This window comes from Manis pentadactyla, chromosome Y, assembly GCF_030020395.1.
Source record: "Manis pentadactyla isolate mManPen7 chromosome Y, mManPen7.hap1, whole genome shotgun sequence".
Taxonomy (NCBI): Eukaryota; Metazoa; Chordata; class Mammalia; order Pholidota; family Manidae; genus Manis; species Manis pentadactyla.
The window spans coordinates 2,973,936-2,994,307 of NC_080039.1; positions in this window are offsets into that span (position 1 = coordinate 2,973,936).

A 20,372-nucleotide genomic window follows, 5' to 3' on the forward strand; every position below is an offset into this window, starting at 1 on the left:
CGTAAATTGGTGAGTTTCCATTTGTTAGTGTCGCCTTTAATTTCTCTTAAGTGTGACTTGTTGTTTCCTGAGTATATGTCTATCACTTCTTTGCTTAGGTTTATTCCTATGTATTTTATCCTTTCTGCTGCATTTGTGAACGGAATTGTTTTCCAGATTTCTCTTTCTACTGGTTCATTGTTCGTGTACAGAAAAGCTACAGATTTCTGTGTGTTAATTTTCTATCGTGCGACTTTGCTGTATCCCGATATGAGCTCTAGTAATTTTGGTGTGGAATCTTTAGGGTTTTTTATGTACAATTTCATGTCATCTGCAAATAGAGACAGTTTAACTTCTTGTCTACCAATATGGATTCTTTGTGTTTCTTTGTTTTGTCTAATTGCTTTGTCCAAGACCTCCAGTACTGTGTTGAATAACATTGGGGAGAGTGGGCATCCCTGTCTTGTATCCAATCGCAGAAGAAAACCTTTCAGCTTCTCGCTGTTCACTATGACGTTGGCTGCGGTTTTATCATATATGGGCTTTATTATGTTGAGGTACTTGCCCTCTATACACATTTAGTTGAGAGTGGTTATCATGGATCGTTGTAGAACTATGTCAAACGCTTTTTCAGTATCTATGGAGATGATCATGTGGTTTTGTCTGTCTTTATGTTGATGTGCTGGATGATGTTGATGGATTATCAAATGTCGTACTATCCTTGCATCCCTGGGATGAATCCCACTTGGTCATGGGGTATCATCCTTTGGATGTATTTTTGAATTCGTTTTGCTAATACGTTGTTTTGTATTTTTACATCTACGTTCATCAGGCACAATCGTCTGTAGTGTTTCTTTCTTTGGTGCCGTCTTTATCTGGCTTTTCCATTAGAGTGATATCGGTTTCATAGAGTGAGTTTGGAAGTAATCCCTCCTCTTCTATTTTTTGGAAAACTTTAAGGAGTATGGGTACTATGTCTGATCTGTATGTCTGTTAAAATTCCGAGGAAAATCCATCTGTCCCGGGGATTTGTTCTTTGGTAGTTTTTGCTTACTGATTCAATTCCGTTGCTGGTAATTGGTGTGTTAAGATTTTATGTTTTTCCTGGGTCAGCCATGGAAGGTTTTATTCTCCTAGGAATTTGTCCATTTCTCCTTGGTTTCCCAGCTTATCATCGTATAGGTTTTCATAGTACTCTCTAATAATTCTTTGTATTTCTGTGGTGTCCGTCGTGGTTTTTCCTTTTTTTATTTCTGATTCTGTTGATGAGTGTTGACTCTCTTTTCCTCTTAATATGTCTGGCAAGAGGCTTATCTATATTGTTTATTTTCCCGAAGAAACAGCTCTTGCTTTCTTTGACATTTGCTAATGTTTTCTTCTCAACATTATTTATTTCGTCTCTGGTCTTTATTTATTCCATCGTTCTGCTGACCTTAGGCCACATTTGTTCTCCTTTTTCCAACTTCGATAATTGAGACTTTAGACCATTCATTTGGGATTTTTCTTCCTTCTTTACATGTGACTGGATGGCTATATATTTTCCTCTTAAGAGTGCTTTTGCCGTACCACAGTAGTTTTAGCTTTCTATTGTTGTCATTTTTTAGATATAATGCAGAATCTCCATTTTAATTTGGTCTTCGAGTAATTGATTATTTATGAGCATGTTGTTAAGCCTCCATGTGTTTGTGAGCCTTTTTGCTTTCTTTGTCCAATTTATTTGTAGTTCTAAGCATTTGTGGTCTGAAAAGTTGGTTGATAGGATTTCAATCTCTTGGAATTAACTGAGGCTCTTTTTGTTGCCTACTATGTGTTCTACTCTGGAGAATGTTTCATGTGCACGTGAGAAGAATGTGTGTCCTGTTGCTTTTGGATGTAGAATTGTGTAGATATCTATTAGGGCCATCTGTTCTAGTGTGTTGTTCAGTGCCTCTGTGTCCTTACTTATTTTCTGTCTCTTGGATCCGTCCTTTGGAGTGAGTGGTGGGTTGAAGTCTCCCAATGTGTATGCATTGCATTCTATTTCCTCCTTTAATTCTGTTAGTATTTGTTTCACATATGCTGGTACTCCTGTGTTGTATTCATATATACTCATAAAGGTTATATCCTCTTGTTGAACTGCGCCCTTCAACATTATGTAATGACCTCCTTTACCTTTTATTTTTTTTTCTTCCTTTTTTTAAAATTTTTGTGCTTTATATATGATTTGTATGTTTATCCCACTTTTCCCGTTATTGTGTTTATAATTGTTATTAATTTTTTTTAATATAAAGGTGAAGTGGTTGGTAGATGCAAGATAAAAGTAGAATACACGGTTTAGTGTTGTAAGAGAGCACATGTAGATGATCAGGTGTGTGCCAGTAGACTAAGTGTCAGTCCAAGCTAGACAAGGGCAATAAAACTTCCACGGATGCAGAGATCCCTCAAAACAAGGGCATTGAGGTTTTAAGCCTCACCTCTGTAGATTCCAAATTTCTCACCTGATGGCCGCCCTGCGACTGTGCCTCTCTTATGTTGTTCCTCCCTTGAGGAATCTACCCATCTCTGGCTAACCAGCCATCTTCCGGGACCATACAGGGAAGTTTAAATTTGATAAGTGAGATAGAAGAAATATTGTTTGAAAGGGTTAGCTTTTTACTTCTTTGCAGTTTTATGCCATGTGGTTTCTGTGCCCAGCATTTTTCAGGAAGTATCTTTACCACTTGGAAGAATTATCTTACTTGGTAAATTATATATGAGGGACGACTTCTATTTCAGGGCTGTAATTAGCAAGGAAGAAGAAAAGCTATAGAAGTAGCAGACGGACGAAATCATGGGAAGATTGTTTATTTCTTTGAAATATCTTCTTGTAGATTAACTTAAGCATGTGTAGGTTTTAAACTACTAATTAAATTGCGCACACACATTAACATAGAAGGAATACACGGACATAACCAAAGCAGAACTATAATTACCAGCCATCTCCAGTGAAACCAAGAAAAACCAGTTAGGCATCCTAGGCATTTGTGAAAATTTATCTACCATATGATGGATATTGTCCAACTGAACTTGAACGGTCTGAGAGAAATCAGACAAATTAAAACATCCGATTCCTGGGAACTGTTCACATCCCATATGCTCTTTTAACAGTAGATAATTTGTAGTTGTAAGATTTTGGCGTGCTACAACTTGCACTTCTCCTAATTCTTGGTTGAATTCCAAAAGTATAGACACAGTCAAATTGATGTTTTACTCTATGCACAGGCCAGCTTAGATATTTCCTTCTCCGTTTACTGGACAAGTACAGGAACTGGTGAGACGAATGCAGCTCCAACTGTAGCAGTGCCTGAATCTTTGTTGAGGTTTTTTGATGATCATCTTCTGGAATGACTCTTCCAGAGATTGCTGATGTGGGAAGTTCTTCTTCATATCGTATCTTAGTTCATTTTGTGGTTAGCCCAATTAGGCTTTGATCCTCTATATAAGCACAAAGAGACCATTTTCCCCTCCTATTTTTATGCCCTTTATACCATTGTGTAGAACTCAATATATGTCAACACATAGGAACTGCTCTTTTATCAATAGAGAGGAATATTTTCAGAAAACAGTACCTCCAAACCGATCATCTGCAAATCTTTAACTGATCAAAATTAAGGATATTTTAATCATGACTTAATCCTTGATTTACAGTTAACTTTATTCTATCAGGGAGTTATCCCCCTTTTCTTAATTTATTTTCTTTTTCTTTTTCTTTCTCGTTATCATTAATCTAAACTTACATGAAGAATACTCTGTTTACTAGTCTCTCCCCTATACCTGGTCCCCACTATTAACCCCTTTCCAGTCACTGTCATTCAGCAGAGCAAAATATTGTAGAATCACTACTTGTCTTCTCTGTGTTGTAAAGCCCACCCCTTTCTCCCACCCACCCCAATTAGCATGCTAATCTTAATATCCTCCTTCTACTTCCCCCCTCATCCCTCCCTATCCACCCATCCTCCCCACTCCCTTTCCCTTTGGTACCTGTTACTCCATTCTTGCGTTCTGTGAATCCGCTTCTGCTTTGTTCGTTCAGTTTTTCCTTCATTCTTACACTCCAAAGATCAGTGAATCATTTGGTATTTCTCTTTCTCTTCTTGGCTTTTTCACTGAGCATAATTCCCTCCAGCTCCTTCCATGGTGCTGCCAATGGTAGGATTTGCCCTCTTCTTATGTCTGAGTAATATACCATTTTGTATATGTACCACATCTTCTTTATCCATTCATCTACCAGTGGACATTTAGGTTGCTTCCAGTTCTTTGCTATACTAAACAGTGCTGCAACAAACATCGGGGTTCATCTGTCTTTTTCAAACTTGATTGCTGCTCTCCTGGTATATATTCCTTAAAATGGAATTCCTGGGTCCAGTGGTGAATCCTTTCTGTGCATTTTGAGGAACCTCCATACTCCTTTCCACAATGGTTGAACTAATTTACATTCCCACCAGCAGTGTAGGAGGGTTCCCCTTTCTCCACAGCCGCAACAACATTTGTTGTTGTTTGTCTCTTGAATGATAGCTATCCTTTGTGGAGTGAGGTGATAACTCATTGTAGTTTTCATTTGCATTTCTCTGATAAAAAGAGACGTGGAGCATCTTTTCATGTGTCTGTTGGCCATCTGTATTTGTTAATTGGAGAACCGTCTGTTCAGTTCCTCTGCCCATTTTTAATTGGATTATTTGTTTTTAGTTTGTTGAGGCATGTGAGCTCTTTATATATTTTGGGCGTCAAGCCTTTATCGGATGTGTCATTTACAAATATATTTTCCCATCCTGTAGGGCTCCTTTCTGTTGTGTTGATGGTGTCTACTGCTCTACAGAAGCTTTTCACCTTAATATATTCCCACTTTTCATTTTTGCTGTTGTTTTCCTTACCCGGGAGATATTTTCAAGAAGAGGTCACTCATGTTTACGTCTAAGAGGTTTCTGCCTATGTTTTCTTCCAAGAGTTTAATGGTTTCATGACTTAACTTCCGGTCTTTGATACATTTTGGATTTACTTTTGTATATGGGGTTAGAACACAGTGCAGTTTCATTCTCCTTCATGTAGCTGTCCAGATTTGCCATCTCAATCTGTTGAAGAGACTGTCATTTCGCTATTGTCTGTCCATGGCTCCTTTTATGAAATAGTAATTGACCACATATATTTGGGTTAAAGTCTGGAGTGTCTAGTCTGTTCCACTGGTGTGTGGCTCTGTTCTTGTGCCAGTACCATATTGTCTTGATTACTATGGCTTTATAGTAGAGCGTGAAGTTGGTGAGTGAGATCACCCCTACGTTATTCTTCTCTCTCAGCATTCCTATGGCTATTCGGTGTCTTTGGTGTTTACGTGTGAATTTTTCATTTATTTGTTCCAATTCATTGAAGAATGTTGCTGATGATTTCATAGGAAAACGTCAAATCTGTATATTGCTTTGCTCAGGATGGCTATTTTCATGATATTAATTCTTCCTAGCCTCGTAAATTGGTGAGTTTCCATTTGTTAGTGTCGCCTTTAATTTCTCTTAAGTGTGACTTGTTGTTTCCTGAGTATATGTCTATCACTTCTTTGCTTAGGTTTATTCCTATGTATTTTATCCTTTCTGCTGCATTTGTGAACGGAATTGTTTTCCAGATTTCTCTTTCTACTGGTTCATTGTTCGTGTACAGAAAAGCTACAGATTTCTGTGTGTTAATTTTCTATCGTGCGACTTTGCTGTATCCCGATATGAGCTCTAGTAATTTTGGTGTGGAATCTTTAGGGTTTTTTATGTACAATTTCATGTCATCTGCAAATAGAGACAGTTTAACTTCTTGTCTACCAATATGGATTCTTTGTGTTTCTTTGTTTTGTCTAATTGCTTTGTCCAAGACCTCCAGTACTGTGTTGAATAACATTGGGGAGAGTGGGCATCCCTGTCTTGTATCCAATCGCAGAAGAAAACCTTTCAGCTTCTCGCTGTTCACTATGACGTTGGCTGCGGTTTTATCATATATGGGCTTTATTATGTTGAGGTACTTGCCCTCTATACACATTTAGTTGAGAGTGGTTATCATGGATCGTTGTAGAACTATGTCAAACGCTTTTTCAGTATCTATGGAGATGATCATGTGGTTTTGTCTGTCTTTATGTTGATGTGCTGGATGATGTTGATGGATTATCAAATTTCGTACTATCCTTGCATCCCTGGGATGAATCCCACTTGGTCATGGGGTATCATCCTTTGGATGTATTTTTGAATTCGTTTTGCTAATACGTTGTTTTGTATTTTTACATCTACGTTCATCAGGCACAATCGTCTGTAGTGTTTCTTTCTTTGGTGCCGTCTTTATCTGGCTTTTCCATTAGAGTGATATCGGTTTCATAGAGTGAGTTTGGGAGTAATCCCTCCTCTTCTATTTTTTAAAAAACTTTAAGGAGTATGGGTACTATGTCTGATCTGTATGTCTGTTAAAATTCCGAGGAAAATCCATCTGTCCCGGGGATTTGTTCTTTGGTAGTTTTTGCTTACTGATTCAATTCCGTTGCTGGTAATTGGTGTGTTAAGATTTTATGTTTTTCCTGGGTCAGCCATGGAAGGTTTTATTCTCCTAGGAATTTGTCCATTTCTCCTTGGTTTCCCAGCTTATCATCGTATAGGTTTTCATAGTACTCTCTAATAATTCTTTGTATTTCTGTGGTGTCCGTCGTGGTTTTTCCTTTTTTTATTTCTGATTCTGTTGATGAGTGTTGACTCTCTTTTCCTCTTAATATGTCTGGCAAGAGGCTTATCTATATTGTTTATTTTCCCGAAGAAACAGCTCTTGCTTTCTTTGACATTTGCTAATGTTTTCTTCTCAACATTATTTATTTCGTCTCTGGTCTTTATTTATTCCATCGTTCTGCTGACCTTAGGCCACATTTGTTCTCCTTTTTCCAACTTCGATAATTGAGACTTTAGACCATTCATTTGGGATTTTTCTTCCTTCTTTACATGTGACTGGATGGCTATATATTTTCCTCTTAAGAGTGCTTTTGCCGTACCACAGTAGTTTTAGCTTTCTATTGTTGTCATTTTTTAGATATAATGCAGAATCTCCATTTCAATTTGGTCTTCGAGTAATTGATTATTTATGAGCATGTTGTTAAGCCTCCATGTGTTTGTGAGCCTTTTTGCTTTCTTTGTCCAATTTATTTGTAGTTCTAAGCATTTGTGGTCTGAAAAGTTGGTTGATAGGATTTCAATCTCTTGGAATTAACTGAGGCTCTTTTTGTTACCTACTATTTGTTCTACTCTGGAGAATGTTTCATGTGCACGTGAGAAGAATGTGTGTCCTGTTGCTTTTGGATGTAGAATTGTGTAGATATCTATTAGGGCCATCTGTTCTAGTGTGTTGTTCAGTGCCTCTGTGTCCTTACTTATTTTCTGTCTCTTGGATCCGTCCTTTGGAGTGAGTGGTGGGTTGAAGTCTCCCAATGTGTATGCATTGCATTCTATTTCCTCCTTTAATTCTGTTAGTATTTGTTTCACATATGCTGGTACTCCTGTGTTGTATTCATATATACTCATAAAGGTTATATCCTCTTGTTGAACTGCGCCCTTCAACATTATGTAATGACCTCCTTTACCTTTTATTTTTTTTTCTTCCTTTTTTTAAAATTTTTTGTGCTTTATATATGATTTGTATGTTTATCCCACTTTTCCCGTTATTGTGTTTATAATTGTTATTAATTTTTTTTAATATAAAGGTGAAGTGGTTGGTAGATGCAAGATAAAAGTAGAATACACGGTTTAGTGTTGTAAGAGAGCACATGTAGATGATCAGGTGTGTGCCAGTAGACTAAGTGTCAGTCCAAGCTAGACAAGGGCAATAAAACTTCCACGGATGCAGAGATCCCTCAAAACAAGGGCATTGAGGTTTTAAGCCTCACCTCTGTAGATTCCAAATTTCTCACCTGATGGCCGCCCTGCGACTGTGCCTCTCTTATGTTGTTCCTCCCTTGAGGAATCTACCCATCTCTGGCTAACCAGCCATCTTCCGGGACCATACAGGGAAGTTTAAATTTGATAAGTGAGATAGAAGAAATATTGTTTGAAAGGGTTAGCTTTTTACTTCTTTGCAGTTTTATGCCATGTGGTTTCTGTGCCCAGCATTTTTCAGGAAGTATCTTTACCACTTGGAAGAATTATCTTACTTGGTAAATTATATATGAGGGACGACTTCTATTTCAGCGCTGTAATTAGCAAGGAAGAAGAAAAGCTATAGAAGTAGCAGACGGACGAAATCATGGGAAGATTGTTTATTTCTTTGAAATATCTTCTTGTAGATTAACTTAAGCATGTGTAGGTTTTAAACTACTAATTAAATTGCGCACACGCATTAACATAGAAGGAATACACGGACATAACCAAAGCAGAACTATAATTACCAGCCATCCTCAGTGAAACCAAGAAAAACCAGTTAGGCATCCTAGGCATTTGTGAAAATTTATCTACCATATGATGGATATTGTCCAACTGAACTTGAACGGTCTGAGAGAAATCAGACAAATTAAAACATCCGATTCCTGGGAACTGTTCACATCCCATATGCTCTTTTAACAGTAGATAATTTGTAGTTGTAAGATTTTGGAGTGCTACAACTTGCACTTCTCCTAATTCTTGGTTGAATTCCAAAAGTATAGACACAGTCAAATTGATGTTTTACTCTATGCACAGGCCAGCTTAGATATTTCCTTCTCCGTTTACTGGACAAGTACAGGAACTGGTGAGACGAATGCAGCTCCAACTGTAGCAGTGCCTGAATCTTTGTTGAGGTTTTTTGATGATCATCTTCTGGAATGACTCTTCCAGAGATTGCTGATGTGGGAAGTTCTTCTTCATATCGTATCTTAGTTCATTTTGTGGTTAGCCCAATTAGGCTTTGATCCTCTATATAAGCACAAAGAGACCATTTTCCCCTCCTATTTTTATGCCCTTTATACCATTGTGTAGAACTCAATATATGTCAACACATAGGAACTGCTCTTTTATCAATAGAGAGGAATATTTTCAGAAAACAGTACCTCCAAACCGATCATCTGCAAATCTTTAACTGATCAAAATTAAGGATATTTTAATCATGACATAATCCTTGATTTACAGTTAACTTTATTCTATCAGGGAGTTATCCCCCTTTTCTTAATTTATTTTCTTTTTCTTTTCCTTTCTCGTTATCATTAATCTAAACTTACATGAAGAATACTCTGTTTACTAGTCTCTCCCCTATACCTGGTCCCCACTATTAACCCCTTTCCAGTCACTGTCATTCAGCAGAGCAAAATATTGTAGAATCACTACTTGTCTTCTCTGTGTTGTACAGCCCACCCCTTTCTCCCACCCACCCCAATTAGCATGCTAATCTTAATATCCTCCTTCTACTTCCCCCCTCATCCCTCCCTATCCACCCATCCTCCCCACTCCCTTTCCCTTTGGTACCTGTTACTCCATTCTTGCGTTCTGTGAATCCGCTTCTGCTTTGTTCGTTCAGTTTTTCCTTCATTCTTACACTCCAAAGATCAGTGAATCATTTGGTATTTCTCTTTCTCTTCTTGGCTTTTTCACTGAGCATAATTCCCTCCAGCTCCTTCCATGGTGCTGCCAATGGTAGGATTTGCCCTCTTCTTATGTCTGTGTAATATACCATTTTGTATATGTACCACATCTTCTTTATCCATTCATCTACCAGTGGACATTTAGGTTGCTTCCAGTTCTTTGCTATACTAAACAGTGCTGCAACAAACATCGGGGTTCATCTGTCTTTTTCAAACTTGATTGCTGCTCTCCTGGTATATATTCCTTAAAATGGAATTCCTGGGTCCAGTGGTGAATCCTTTCTGTGCATTTTGAGGAACCTCCATACTCCTTTCCACAATGGTTGAACTAATTTACATTCCCACCAGCAGTGTAGGAGGGTTCCCCTTTCTCCACAGCCGCAACAACATTTGTTGTTGTTTGTCTCTTGAATGATAGCTATCCTTTGTGGAGTGAGGTGATAACTCATTGTAGTTTTCATTTGCATTTCTCTGATAAAAAGAGACGTGGAGCATCTTTTCATGTGTCTGTTGGCCATCTGTATTTGTTAATTGGAGAACCGTCTGTTCAGTTCCTCTGCCCATTTTTAATTGGATTATTTGTTTTTAGTTTGTTGAGGCATGTGAGCTCTTTATATATTTTGGGCGTCAAGCCTTTATCGGATGTGTCATTTACAAATATATTTTCCCATCCTGTAGGGCTCCTTTCTGTTGTGTTGATGGTGTCTACTGCTCTACAGAAGCTTTTCACCTTAATATATTCCCACTTTTCATTTTTGCTGTTGTTTTCCTTACCCGGGAGATATTTTCAAGAAGAGGTCACTCATGTTTACGTCTAAGAGGTTTCTGCCTATGTTTTCTTCCAAGAGTTTAATGGTTTCATGACTTAACTTCCGGTCTTTGATACATTTTGGATTTACTTTTGTATATGGGGTTAGAACACAGTGCAGTTTCATTCTCCTTCATGTAGCTGTCCAGATTTGCCATCTCAATCTGTTGAAGAGACTGTCATTTCGCTATTGTCTGTCCATGGCTCCTTTTATGAAATAGTAATTGACCACATATATTTGGGTTAAAGTCTGGAGTGTCTAGTCTGTTCCACTGGTGTGTGGCTCTGTTCTTGTGCCAGTACCATATTGTCTTGATTACTATGGCTTTATAGTAGAGCGTGAAGTTGGTGAGTGAGATCACCCCTACGTTATTCTTCTCTCTCAGCATTCCTATGGCTATTCGGTGTCTTTGGTGTTTACGTGTGAATTTTTCATTTATTTGTTCCAATTCATTGAAGAATGTTGCTGATGATGTCATAGGAAAACGTCAAATCTGTATATTGCTTTGCTCAGGATGGCTATTTTCATGATATTAATTCTTCCTAGCCTCGTAAATTGGTGAGTTTCCATTTGTTAGTGTCGCCTTTAATTTCTCTTAAGTGTGACTTGTTGTTTCCTGAGTATATGTCTATCACTTCTTTGCTTAGGTTTATTCCTATGTATTTTATCCTTTCTGCTGCATTTGTGAACGGAATTGTTTTCCAGATTTCTCTTTCTACTGGTTCATTGTTCGTGTACAGAAAAGCTACAGATTTCTGTGTGTTAATTTTCTATCGTGCGACTTTGCTGTATCCCGATATGAGCTCTAGTAATTTTGGTGTGGAATCTTTAGGGTTTTTTATGTACAATTTCATGTCATCTGCAAATAGAGACAGTTTAACTTCTTGTCTACCAATATGGATTCTTTGTGTTTCTTTGTTTTGTCTAATTGCTTTGTCCAAGACCTCCAGTACTGTGTTGAATAACATTGGGGAGAGTGGGCATCCCTGTCTTGTATCCAATCGCAGAAGAAAACCTTTCAGCTTCTCGCTGTTCACTATGACGTTGGCTGCGGTTTTATCATATATGGGCTTTATTATGTTGAGGTACTTGCCCTCTATACACATTTAGTTGAGAGTGGTTATCATGGATCGTTGTAGAACTATGTCAAACGCTTTTTCAGTATCTATGGAGATGATCATGTGGTTTTGTCTGTCTTTATGTTGATGTGCTGGATGATGTTGATGGATTATCAAATTTCGTACTATCCTTGCATCCCTGGGATGAATCCCATTTGGTCATGGGGTATCATCCTTTGGATGTATTTTTGAATTCGTTTTGCTAATACGTTGTTTTGTATTTTTACATCTACGTTCATCAGGCACAATCGTCTGTAGTGTTTCTTTCTTTGGTGCCGTCTTTATCTGGCTTTTCCATTAGAGTGATATCGGTTTCATAGAGTGAGTTTGGGAGTAATCCCTCCTCTTCTATTTTTTAAAAAACTTTAAGGAGTATGGGTACTATGTCTGATCTGTATGTCTGTTAAAATTCCGAGGAAAATCCATCTGTCCCGGGGATTTGTTCTTTGGTAGTTTTTTGTTACTGATTCAATTCCGTTGCTGGTAATTGGTGTGTTAAGATTTTATGTTTTTCCTGGGTCAGCCATGGAAGGTTTTATTCTCCTAGGAATTTGTCCATTTCTCCTTGGTTTCCCAGCTTATCATCGTATAGGTTTTCATAGTACTCTCTAATAATTCTTTGTATTTCTGTGGTGTCCGTCGTGGTTTTTCCTTTTTTTATTTCTGATTCTGTTGATGAGTGTTGACTCTCTTTTCCTCTTAATATGTCTGGCAAGAGGCTTATCTATATTGTTTATTTTCCCGAAGAAACAGCTCTTGCTTTCTTTGACATTTGCTAATGTTTTCTTCTCAACATTATTTATTTCGTCTCTGGTCTTTATTTATTCCATCGTTCTGCTGACCTTAGGCCACATTTGTTCTCCTTTTTCCAACTTCGATAATTGAGACTTTAGACCATTCATTTGGGATTTTTCTTCCTTCTTTACATGTGACTGGATGGCTATATATTTTCCTCTTAAGAGTGCTTTTGCCGTACCACAGTAGTTTTAGCTTTCTATTGTTGTCATTTTTTAGATATAATGCAGAATCTCCATTTTAATTTGGTCTTCGAGTAATTGATTATTTATGAGCATGTTGTTAAGCCTCCATGTGTTTGTGAGCCTTTTTGCTTTCTTTGTCCAATTTATTTGTAGTTCTAAGCATTTGTGGTCTGAAAAGTTGGTTGATAGGATTTCAATCTCTTGGAATTAACTGAGGCTCTTTTTGTTGCCTACTATGTGTTCTACTCTGGAGAATGTTTCATGTGCACGTGAGAAGAATGTGTGTCCTGTTGCTTTTGGATGTAGAATTGTGTAGATATCTATTAGGGCCATCTGTTCTAGTGTGTTGTTCAGTGCCTCTGTGTCCTTACTTATTTTCTGTCTCTTGGATCCGTCCTTTGGAGTGAGTGGTGGGTTGAAGTCTCCCAATGTGTATGCATTGCATTCTATTTCCTCCTTTAATTCTGTTAGTATTTGTTTCACATATGCTGGTACTCCTGTGTTGTATTCATATATACTCATAAAGGTTATATCCTCTTGTTGAACTGCGCCCTTCAACATTATGTAATGACCTCCTTTACCTTTTATTTTTTTTTCTTCCTTTTTTTAAAATTTTTTGTGCTTTATATATGATTTGTATGTTTATCCCACTTTTCCCGTTATTGTGTTTATAATTGTTATTAATTTTTTTTAATATAAAGGTGAAGTGGTTGGTAGATGCAAGATAAAAGTAGAATACACGGTTTAGTGTTGTAAGAGAGCACATGTAGATGATCAGGTGTGTGCCAGTAGACTAAGTGTCAGTCCAAGCTAGACAAGGGCAATAAAACTTCCACGGATGCAGAGATCCCTCAAAACAAGGGCATTGAGGTTTTAAGCCTCACCTCTGTAGATTTCAAATTTCTCACCTGATGGCCGCCCTGCGACTGTGCCTCTCTTATGTTGTTCCTCCCTTGAGGAATCTACCCATCTCTGGCTAACCAGCCATCTTCCGGGACCATACAGGGAAGTTTAAATTTGATAAGTGAGATAGAAGAAATATTGTTTGAAAGGGTTAGCTTTTTACTTCTTTGCAGTTTTATGCCATGTGGTTTCTGTGCCCAGCATTTTTCAGGAAGTATCTTTACCACTTGGAAGAATTATCTTACTTGGTAAATTATATATGAGGGACGACTTCTATTTCAGCGCTGTAATTAGCAAGGAAGAAGAAAAGCTATAGAAGTAGCAGACGGACGAAATCATGGGAAGATTGTTTATTTCTTTGAAATATCTTCTTGTAGATTAACTTAAGCATGTGTAGGTTTTAAACTACTAATTAAATTGCGCACACACATTAACATAGAAGGAATACACGGACATAACCAAAGCAGAACTATAATTACCAGCCATCCTCAGTGAAACCAAGAAAAACCAGTTAGGCATCCTAGGCATTTGTGAAAATTTATCTACCATATGATGGATATTGTCCAACTGAACTTGAACGGTCTGAGAGAAATCAGACAAATTAAAACATCCGATTCCTGGGAACTGTTCACATCCCATATGCTCTTTTAACAGTAGATAATTTGTAGTTGTAAGATTTTGGAGTGCTACAACTTGCACTTCTCCTAATTCTTGGTTGAATTCCAAAAGTATAGACACAGTCAAATTGATGTTTTACTCTATGCACAGGCCAGCTTAGATATTTCCTTCTCCGTTTACTGGACAAGTACAGGAACTGGTGAGACGAATGCAGCTCCAACTGTAGCAGTGCCTGAATCTTTGTTGAGGTTTTTTGATGATCATCTTCTGGAATGACTCTTCCAGAGATTGCTGATGTGGGAAGTTCTTCTTCATATCGTATCTTAGTTCATTTTGTGGTTAGCCCAATTAGGCTTTGATCCTCTATATAAGCACAAAGAGACCATTTTCCCCTCCTATTTTTATGCCCTTTATACCATTGTGTAGAACTCAATATATGTCAACACATAGGAACTGCTCTTTTATCAATAGAGAGGAATATTTTCAGAAAACAGTACCTCCAAACCGATCATCTGCAAATCTTTAACTGATCAAAATTAAGGATATTTTAATCATGACATAATCCTTGATTTACAGTTAACTTTATTCTATCAGGGAGTTATCCCCCTTTTCTTAATTTATTTTCTTTTTCTTTTCCTTTCTCGTTATCATTAATCTAAACTTACATGAAGAATACTCTGTTTACTAGTCTCTCCCCTATACCTGGTCCCCACTATTAACCCCTTTCCAGTCACTGTCATTCAGCAGAGCAAAATATTGTAGAATCACTACTTGTCTTCTCTGTGTTGTACAGCCCACCCCTTTCTCCCACCCACCCCAATTAGCATGCTAATCTTAATATCCTCCTTCTACTTCCCCCCTCATCCCTCCCTATCCACCCATCCTCCCCACTCCCTTTCCCTTTGGTACCTGTTACTCCATTCTTGCGTTCTGTGAATCCGCTTCTGCTTTGTTCGTTCAGTTTTTCCTTCATTCTTACACTCCAAAGATCAGTGAATCATTTGGTATTTCTCTTTCTCTTCTTGGCTTTTTCACTGAGCATAATTCCCTCCAGCTCCTTCCATGGTGCTGCCAATGGTAGGATTTGCCCTCTTCTTATGTCTGTGTAATATACCATTTTGTATATGTACCACATCTTCTTTATCCATTCATCTACCAGTGGACATTTAGGTTGCTTCCAGTTCTTTGCTATACTAAACAGTGCTGCAACAAACATCGGGGTTCATCTGTCTTTTTCAAACTTGATTGCTGCTCTCCTGGTATATATTCCTTAAAATGGAATTCCTGGGTCCAGTGGTGAATCCTTTCTGTGCATTTTGAGGAACCTCCATACTCCTTTCCACAATGGTTGAACTAATTTACATTCCCACCAGCAGTGTAGGAGGGTTCCCCTTTCTCCACAGCCGCAACAACATTTGTTGTTGTTTGTCTCTTGAATGATAGCTATCCTTTGTGGAGTGAGGTGATAACTCATTGTAGTTTTCATTTGCATTTCTCTGATAAAAAGAGACGTGGAGCATCTTTTCATGTGTCTGTTGGCCATCTGTATTTGTTAATTGGAGAACCGTCTGTTCAGTTCCTCTGCCCATTTTTAATTGGATTATTTGTTTTTAGTTTGTTGAGGCATGTGAGCTCTTTATATATTTTGGGCGTCAAGCCTTTATCGGATGTGTCATTTACAAATATATTTTCCCATCCTGTAGGGCTCCTTTCTGTTGTGTTGATGGTGTCTACTGCTCTACAGAAGCTTTTCACCTTAATATATTCCCACTTTTCATTTTTGCTGTTGTTTTCCTTACCCGGGAGATATTTTCAAGAAGAGGTCACTCATGTTTACGTCTAAGAGGTTTCTGCCTATGTTTTCTTCCAAGAGTTTAATGGTTTCATGACTTAACTTCCGGTCTTTGATACATTTTGGATTTACTTTTGTATATGGGGTTAGAACACAGTGCAGTTTCATTCTCCTTCATGTAGCTGTCCAGATTTGCCATCTCAATCTGTTGAAGAGACTGTCATTTCGCTATTGTCTGTCCATGGCTCCTTTTATGAAATAGTAATTGACCACATATATTTGGGTTAAAGTCTGGAGTGTCTAGTGTGTTCCACTGGTGTGTGGCTCTGTTCTTGTGCCAGTACCATATTGTCTTGATTACTATGGCTTTATAGTAGAGCGTGAAGTTCGTGAGTGAGATCACCCCTACGTTATTCTTCTCTCTCAGCATTCCTATGGCTATTCGGTGTCTTTGGTGTTTCCGTGTGAATTTTTCATTTATTTGTTCCAATTCATTGAAGAATGTTGCTGATGATTTCATAGGAAAACGTCAAATCTGTATATTGCTTTGCTCAGGATGGCTATTTTCATGATATTAATTCTTCCTAGCCTCGTAAATTGGTGAGTTTCCATTTGTTAGTGTCGCCTTTAATTTCTCTTAAGTGTGACTTGTTGTTTCCTGAGTATATGTCTATCACTTCTTTGCTTAGGTTTATTCCTATGTATTTTATCCTTTCTGCTGCATTTGTGAACGGAATTGTTTTCCAGATTTCTCTTTCTACTGGTTCATTGTTCGTGTACAGAAAAGCTACAGATTTCTGTGTGTTAATTTTCTATCGTGCGACTTTGCTGTATCCCGATATGAGCTCTAGTAATTTTGGTGTGGAATCTTTAGGGTTTTTTATGTACAATTTCATGTCATCTGCAAATAGAGACAGTTTAACTTCTTGTCTACCAATATGGATTCTTTGTGTTTCTTTGTTTTGTCTAATTGCTTTGTCCAAGACCTCCAGTACTGTGTTGAATAACATTGGGGAGAGTGGGCATCCCTGTCTTGTATCCAATCGCAGAAGAAAACCTTTCAGCTTCTCGCTGTTCACTATGACGTTGGCTGCGGTTTTATCATATATGGGCTTTATTATGTTGAGGTACTTGCCCTCTATACACATTTAGTTGAGAGTGGTTATCATGGATCGTTGTAGAACTATGTCAAACGCTTTTTCAGTATCTATGGAGATGATCATGTGGTTTTGTCTGTCTTTATGTTGATGTGCTGGATGATGTTGATGGATTATCAAATTTCGTACTATCCTTGCATCCCTGGGATGAATCCCACTTGGTCATGGGGTATCATCCTTTGGATGTATTTTTGAATTCGTTTTGCTAATACGTTGTTTTGTATTTTTACATCTACGTTCATCAGGCACAATCGTCTGTAGTGTTTCTTTCTTTGGTGCCGTCTTTATCTGGCTTTTCCATTAGAGTGATATCGGTTTCATAGAGTGAGTTTGGGAGTAATCCCTCCTCTTCTATTTTTTAAAAAACTTTAAGGAGTATGGGTACTATGTCTGATCTGTATGTCTGTTAAAATTCCGAGGAAAATCCATCTGTCCCGGGGATTTGTTCTTTGGTAGTTTTTTGTTACTGATTCAATTCCGTTGCTGGTAATTGGTGTGTTAAGATTTTATGTTTTTCCTGGGTCAGCCATGGAAGGTTTTATTCTCCTAGGAATTTGTCCATTTCTCCTTGGTTTCCCAGCTTATCATCGTATAGGTTTTCATAGTACTCTCTAATAATTCTTTGTATTTCTGTGGTGTCCGTCGTGGTTTTTCCTTTTTTTATTTCTGATTCTGTTGATGAGTGTTGACTCTCTTTTCCTCTTAATATGTCTGGCAAGAGGCTTATCTATATTGTTTATTTTCCCGAAGAAACAGCTCTTGCTTTCTTTGACATTTGCTAATGTTTTCTTCTCAACATTATTTATTTCGTCTCTGGTCTTTATTTATTCCATCGTTCTGCTGACCTTAGGCCACATTTGTTCTCCTTTTTCCAACTTCGATAATTGAGACTTTAGACCATTCATTTGGGATTTTTCTTCCTTCTTTACATGTGACTGGATGGCTATATATTTTCCTCTTAAGAGTGCTTTTGCCGTACCACAGTAGTTTTAGCTTTCTATTGTTGTCATTTTTTAGATATAATGCAGAATCTCCATTTTAATTTGGTCTTCGAGTAATTGATTATTTATGAGCATGTTGTTAAGCCTCCATGTGTTTGTGAGCCTTTTTGCTTTCTTTGTCCAATTTATTTGTAGTTCTAAGCATTTGTGGTCTGAAAAGTTGGTTGATAGGATTTCAATCTCTTGGAATTAACTGAGGCTCTTTTTGTTGCCTACTATGTGTTCTACTCTGGAGAATGTTTCATGTGCACGTGAGAAGAATGTGTGTCCTGTTGCTTTTGGATGTAGAATTGTGTAGATATCTATTAGGGCCATCTATTCTAGTGTGTTGTTCAGTGCCTCTGTGTCCTTACTTATTTTCTGTCTCTTGGATCCGTCCTTTGGAGTGAGTGGTGGGTTGAAGTCTCCCAATGTGTATGCATTGCATTCTATTTCCTCCTTTAATTCTGTTAGTATTTGTTTCACATATGCTGGTACTCCTGTGTTGTATTCATATATACTCATAAAGGTTATATCCTCTTGTTGAACTGCGCCCTTCAACATTATGTAATGACCTCCTTTACCTTTTATTTTTTTTTCTTCCTTTTTTTAAAATTTTTGTGCTTTATATATGATTTGTATGTTTATCCCACTTTTCCCGTTATTGTGTTTATAATTGTTATTAATTTTTTTTAATATAAAGGTGAAGTGGTTGGTAGATGCAAGATAAAAGTAGAATACACGGTTTAGTGTTGTAAGAGAGCACATGTAGATGATCAGGTGTGTGCCAGTAGACTAAGTGTCAGTCCAAGCTAGACAAGGGCAATAAAACTTCCACGGATGCAGAGATCCCTCAAAACAAGATCATTGAGGTTTTAAGCCTCACCTCTGTAGATTCCAAATTTCTCACCTGATGGCCGCCCTGCGACTGTGCCTCTCTTATGTTGTTCCTCCCTTGAGGAATCTACCCATCTCTGGCTAACCAGCCATCTTCCGGGACCATACAGGGAAGTTTAAATTTGATAAGTGAGATAGAAGAAATATTGTTTGAAAGGGTTAGCTTTTTACTTCTTTGCAGTTTTATGCCATGTGGTTTCTGTGCCCAGCATTTTTCAGGAAGTATCTTTACCACTTGGAAGAATTATCTTACTTGGTAAATTATATATGAGGGACGACTTCTATTTCAGCGCTGTAATTAGCAAGGAAGAAGAAAAGCTATAGAAGTAGCAGACGGACGAAATCATGGGAAGATTGTTTATTTCTTTGAAATATCTTCTTGTAGATTAACTTAAGCATGTGTAGGTTTTAAACTACTAATTAAATTGCGCACACACATTAACATAGAAGGAATACACGGACATAACCAAAGCAGAACTATAATTACCAGCCATCCTCAGTGAAACCAAGAAAAACCAGTTAGGCATCCTAGGCATTTGTGAAAATTTATCTACCATATGATGGATATTGTCCAACTGAACTTGAACGGTCTGAGAGAAATCAGACAAATTAAAACATCCGATTCCTGGGAACTGTTCACATCCCATATGCTCTTTTAACAGTAGATAATTTGTAGTTGTAAGATTTTGGAGTGCTACAACTTGCACTTCTCCTAATTCTTGGTTGAATTCCAAAAGTATAGACACAGTCAAATTGATGTTTTACTCTATGCACAGGCCAGCTTAGATATTTCCTTCTCCGTTTACTGGACAAGTACAGGAACTGGTGAGACGAATGCAGCTCCAACTGTAGCAGTGCCTGAATCTTTGTTGAGGTTTTTTGATGATCATCTTCTGGAATGACTCTTCCAGAGATTGCTGATGTGGGAAGTTCTTCTTCATATCGTATCTTAGTTCATTTTGTGGTTAGCCCAATTAGGCTTTGATCCTCTATATAAGCACAAAGAGACCATTTTCCCCTCCTATTTTTATGCCCTTTATACCATTGTGTAGAACTCAATATATGTCAACACATAGGAACTGCTCTTTTATCAATAGAGAGGAATATTTTCAGAAAACAGTACCTCCAAACCGATCATCTGCAAATCTTTAACTGATCAAAATTAAGGATATTTTAATCATGACATAATCCTTGATTTACAGTTAACTTTATTCTATCAGGGAGTTATCCCCCTTTTCTTAATTTATTTTCTTTTTCTTTTCCTTTCTCGTTATCATTAATCTAAACTTACATGAAGAATACTCTGTTTACTAGTCTCTCCCCTATACCTGGTCCCCACTATTAACCCCTTTCCAGTCACTGTCATTCAGCAGAGCAAAATATTGTAGAATCACTACTTGTCTTCTCTGTGTTGTACAGCCCACCCCTTTCTCCCACCCACCCCAATTAGCATGCTAATCTTAATATCCTCCTTCTACTTCCCCCCTCATCCCTCCCTATCCACCCATCCTCCCCACTCCCTTTCCCTTTGGTACCTGTTACTCCATTCTTGCGTTCTGTGAATCCGCTTC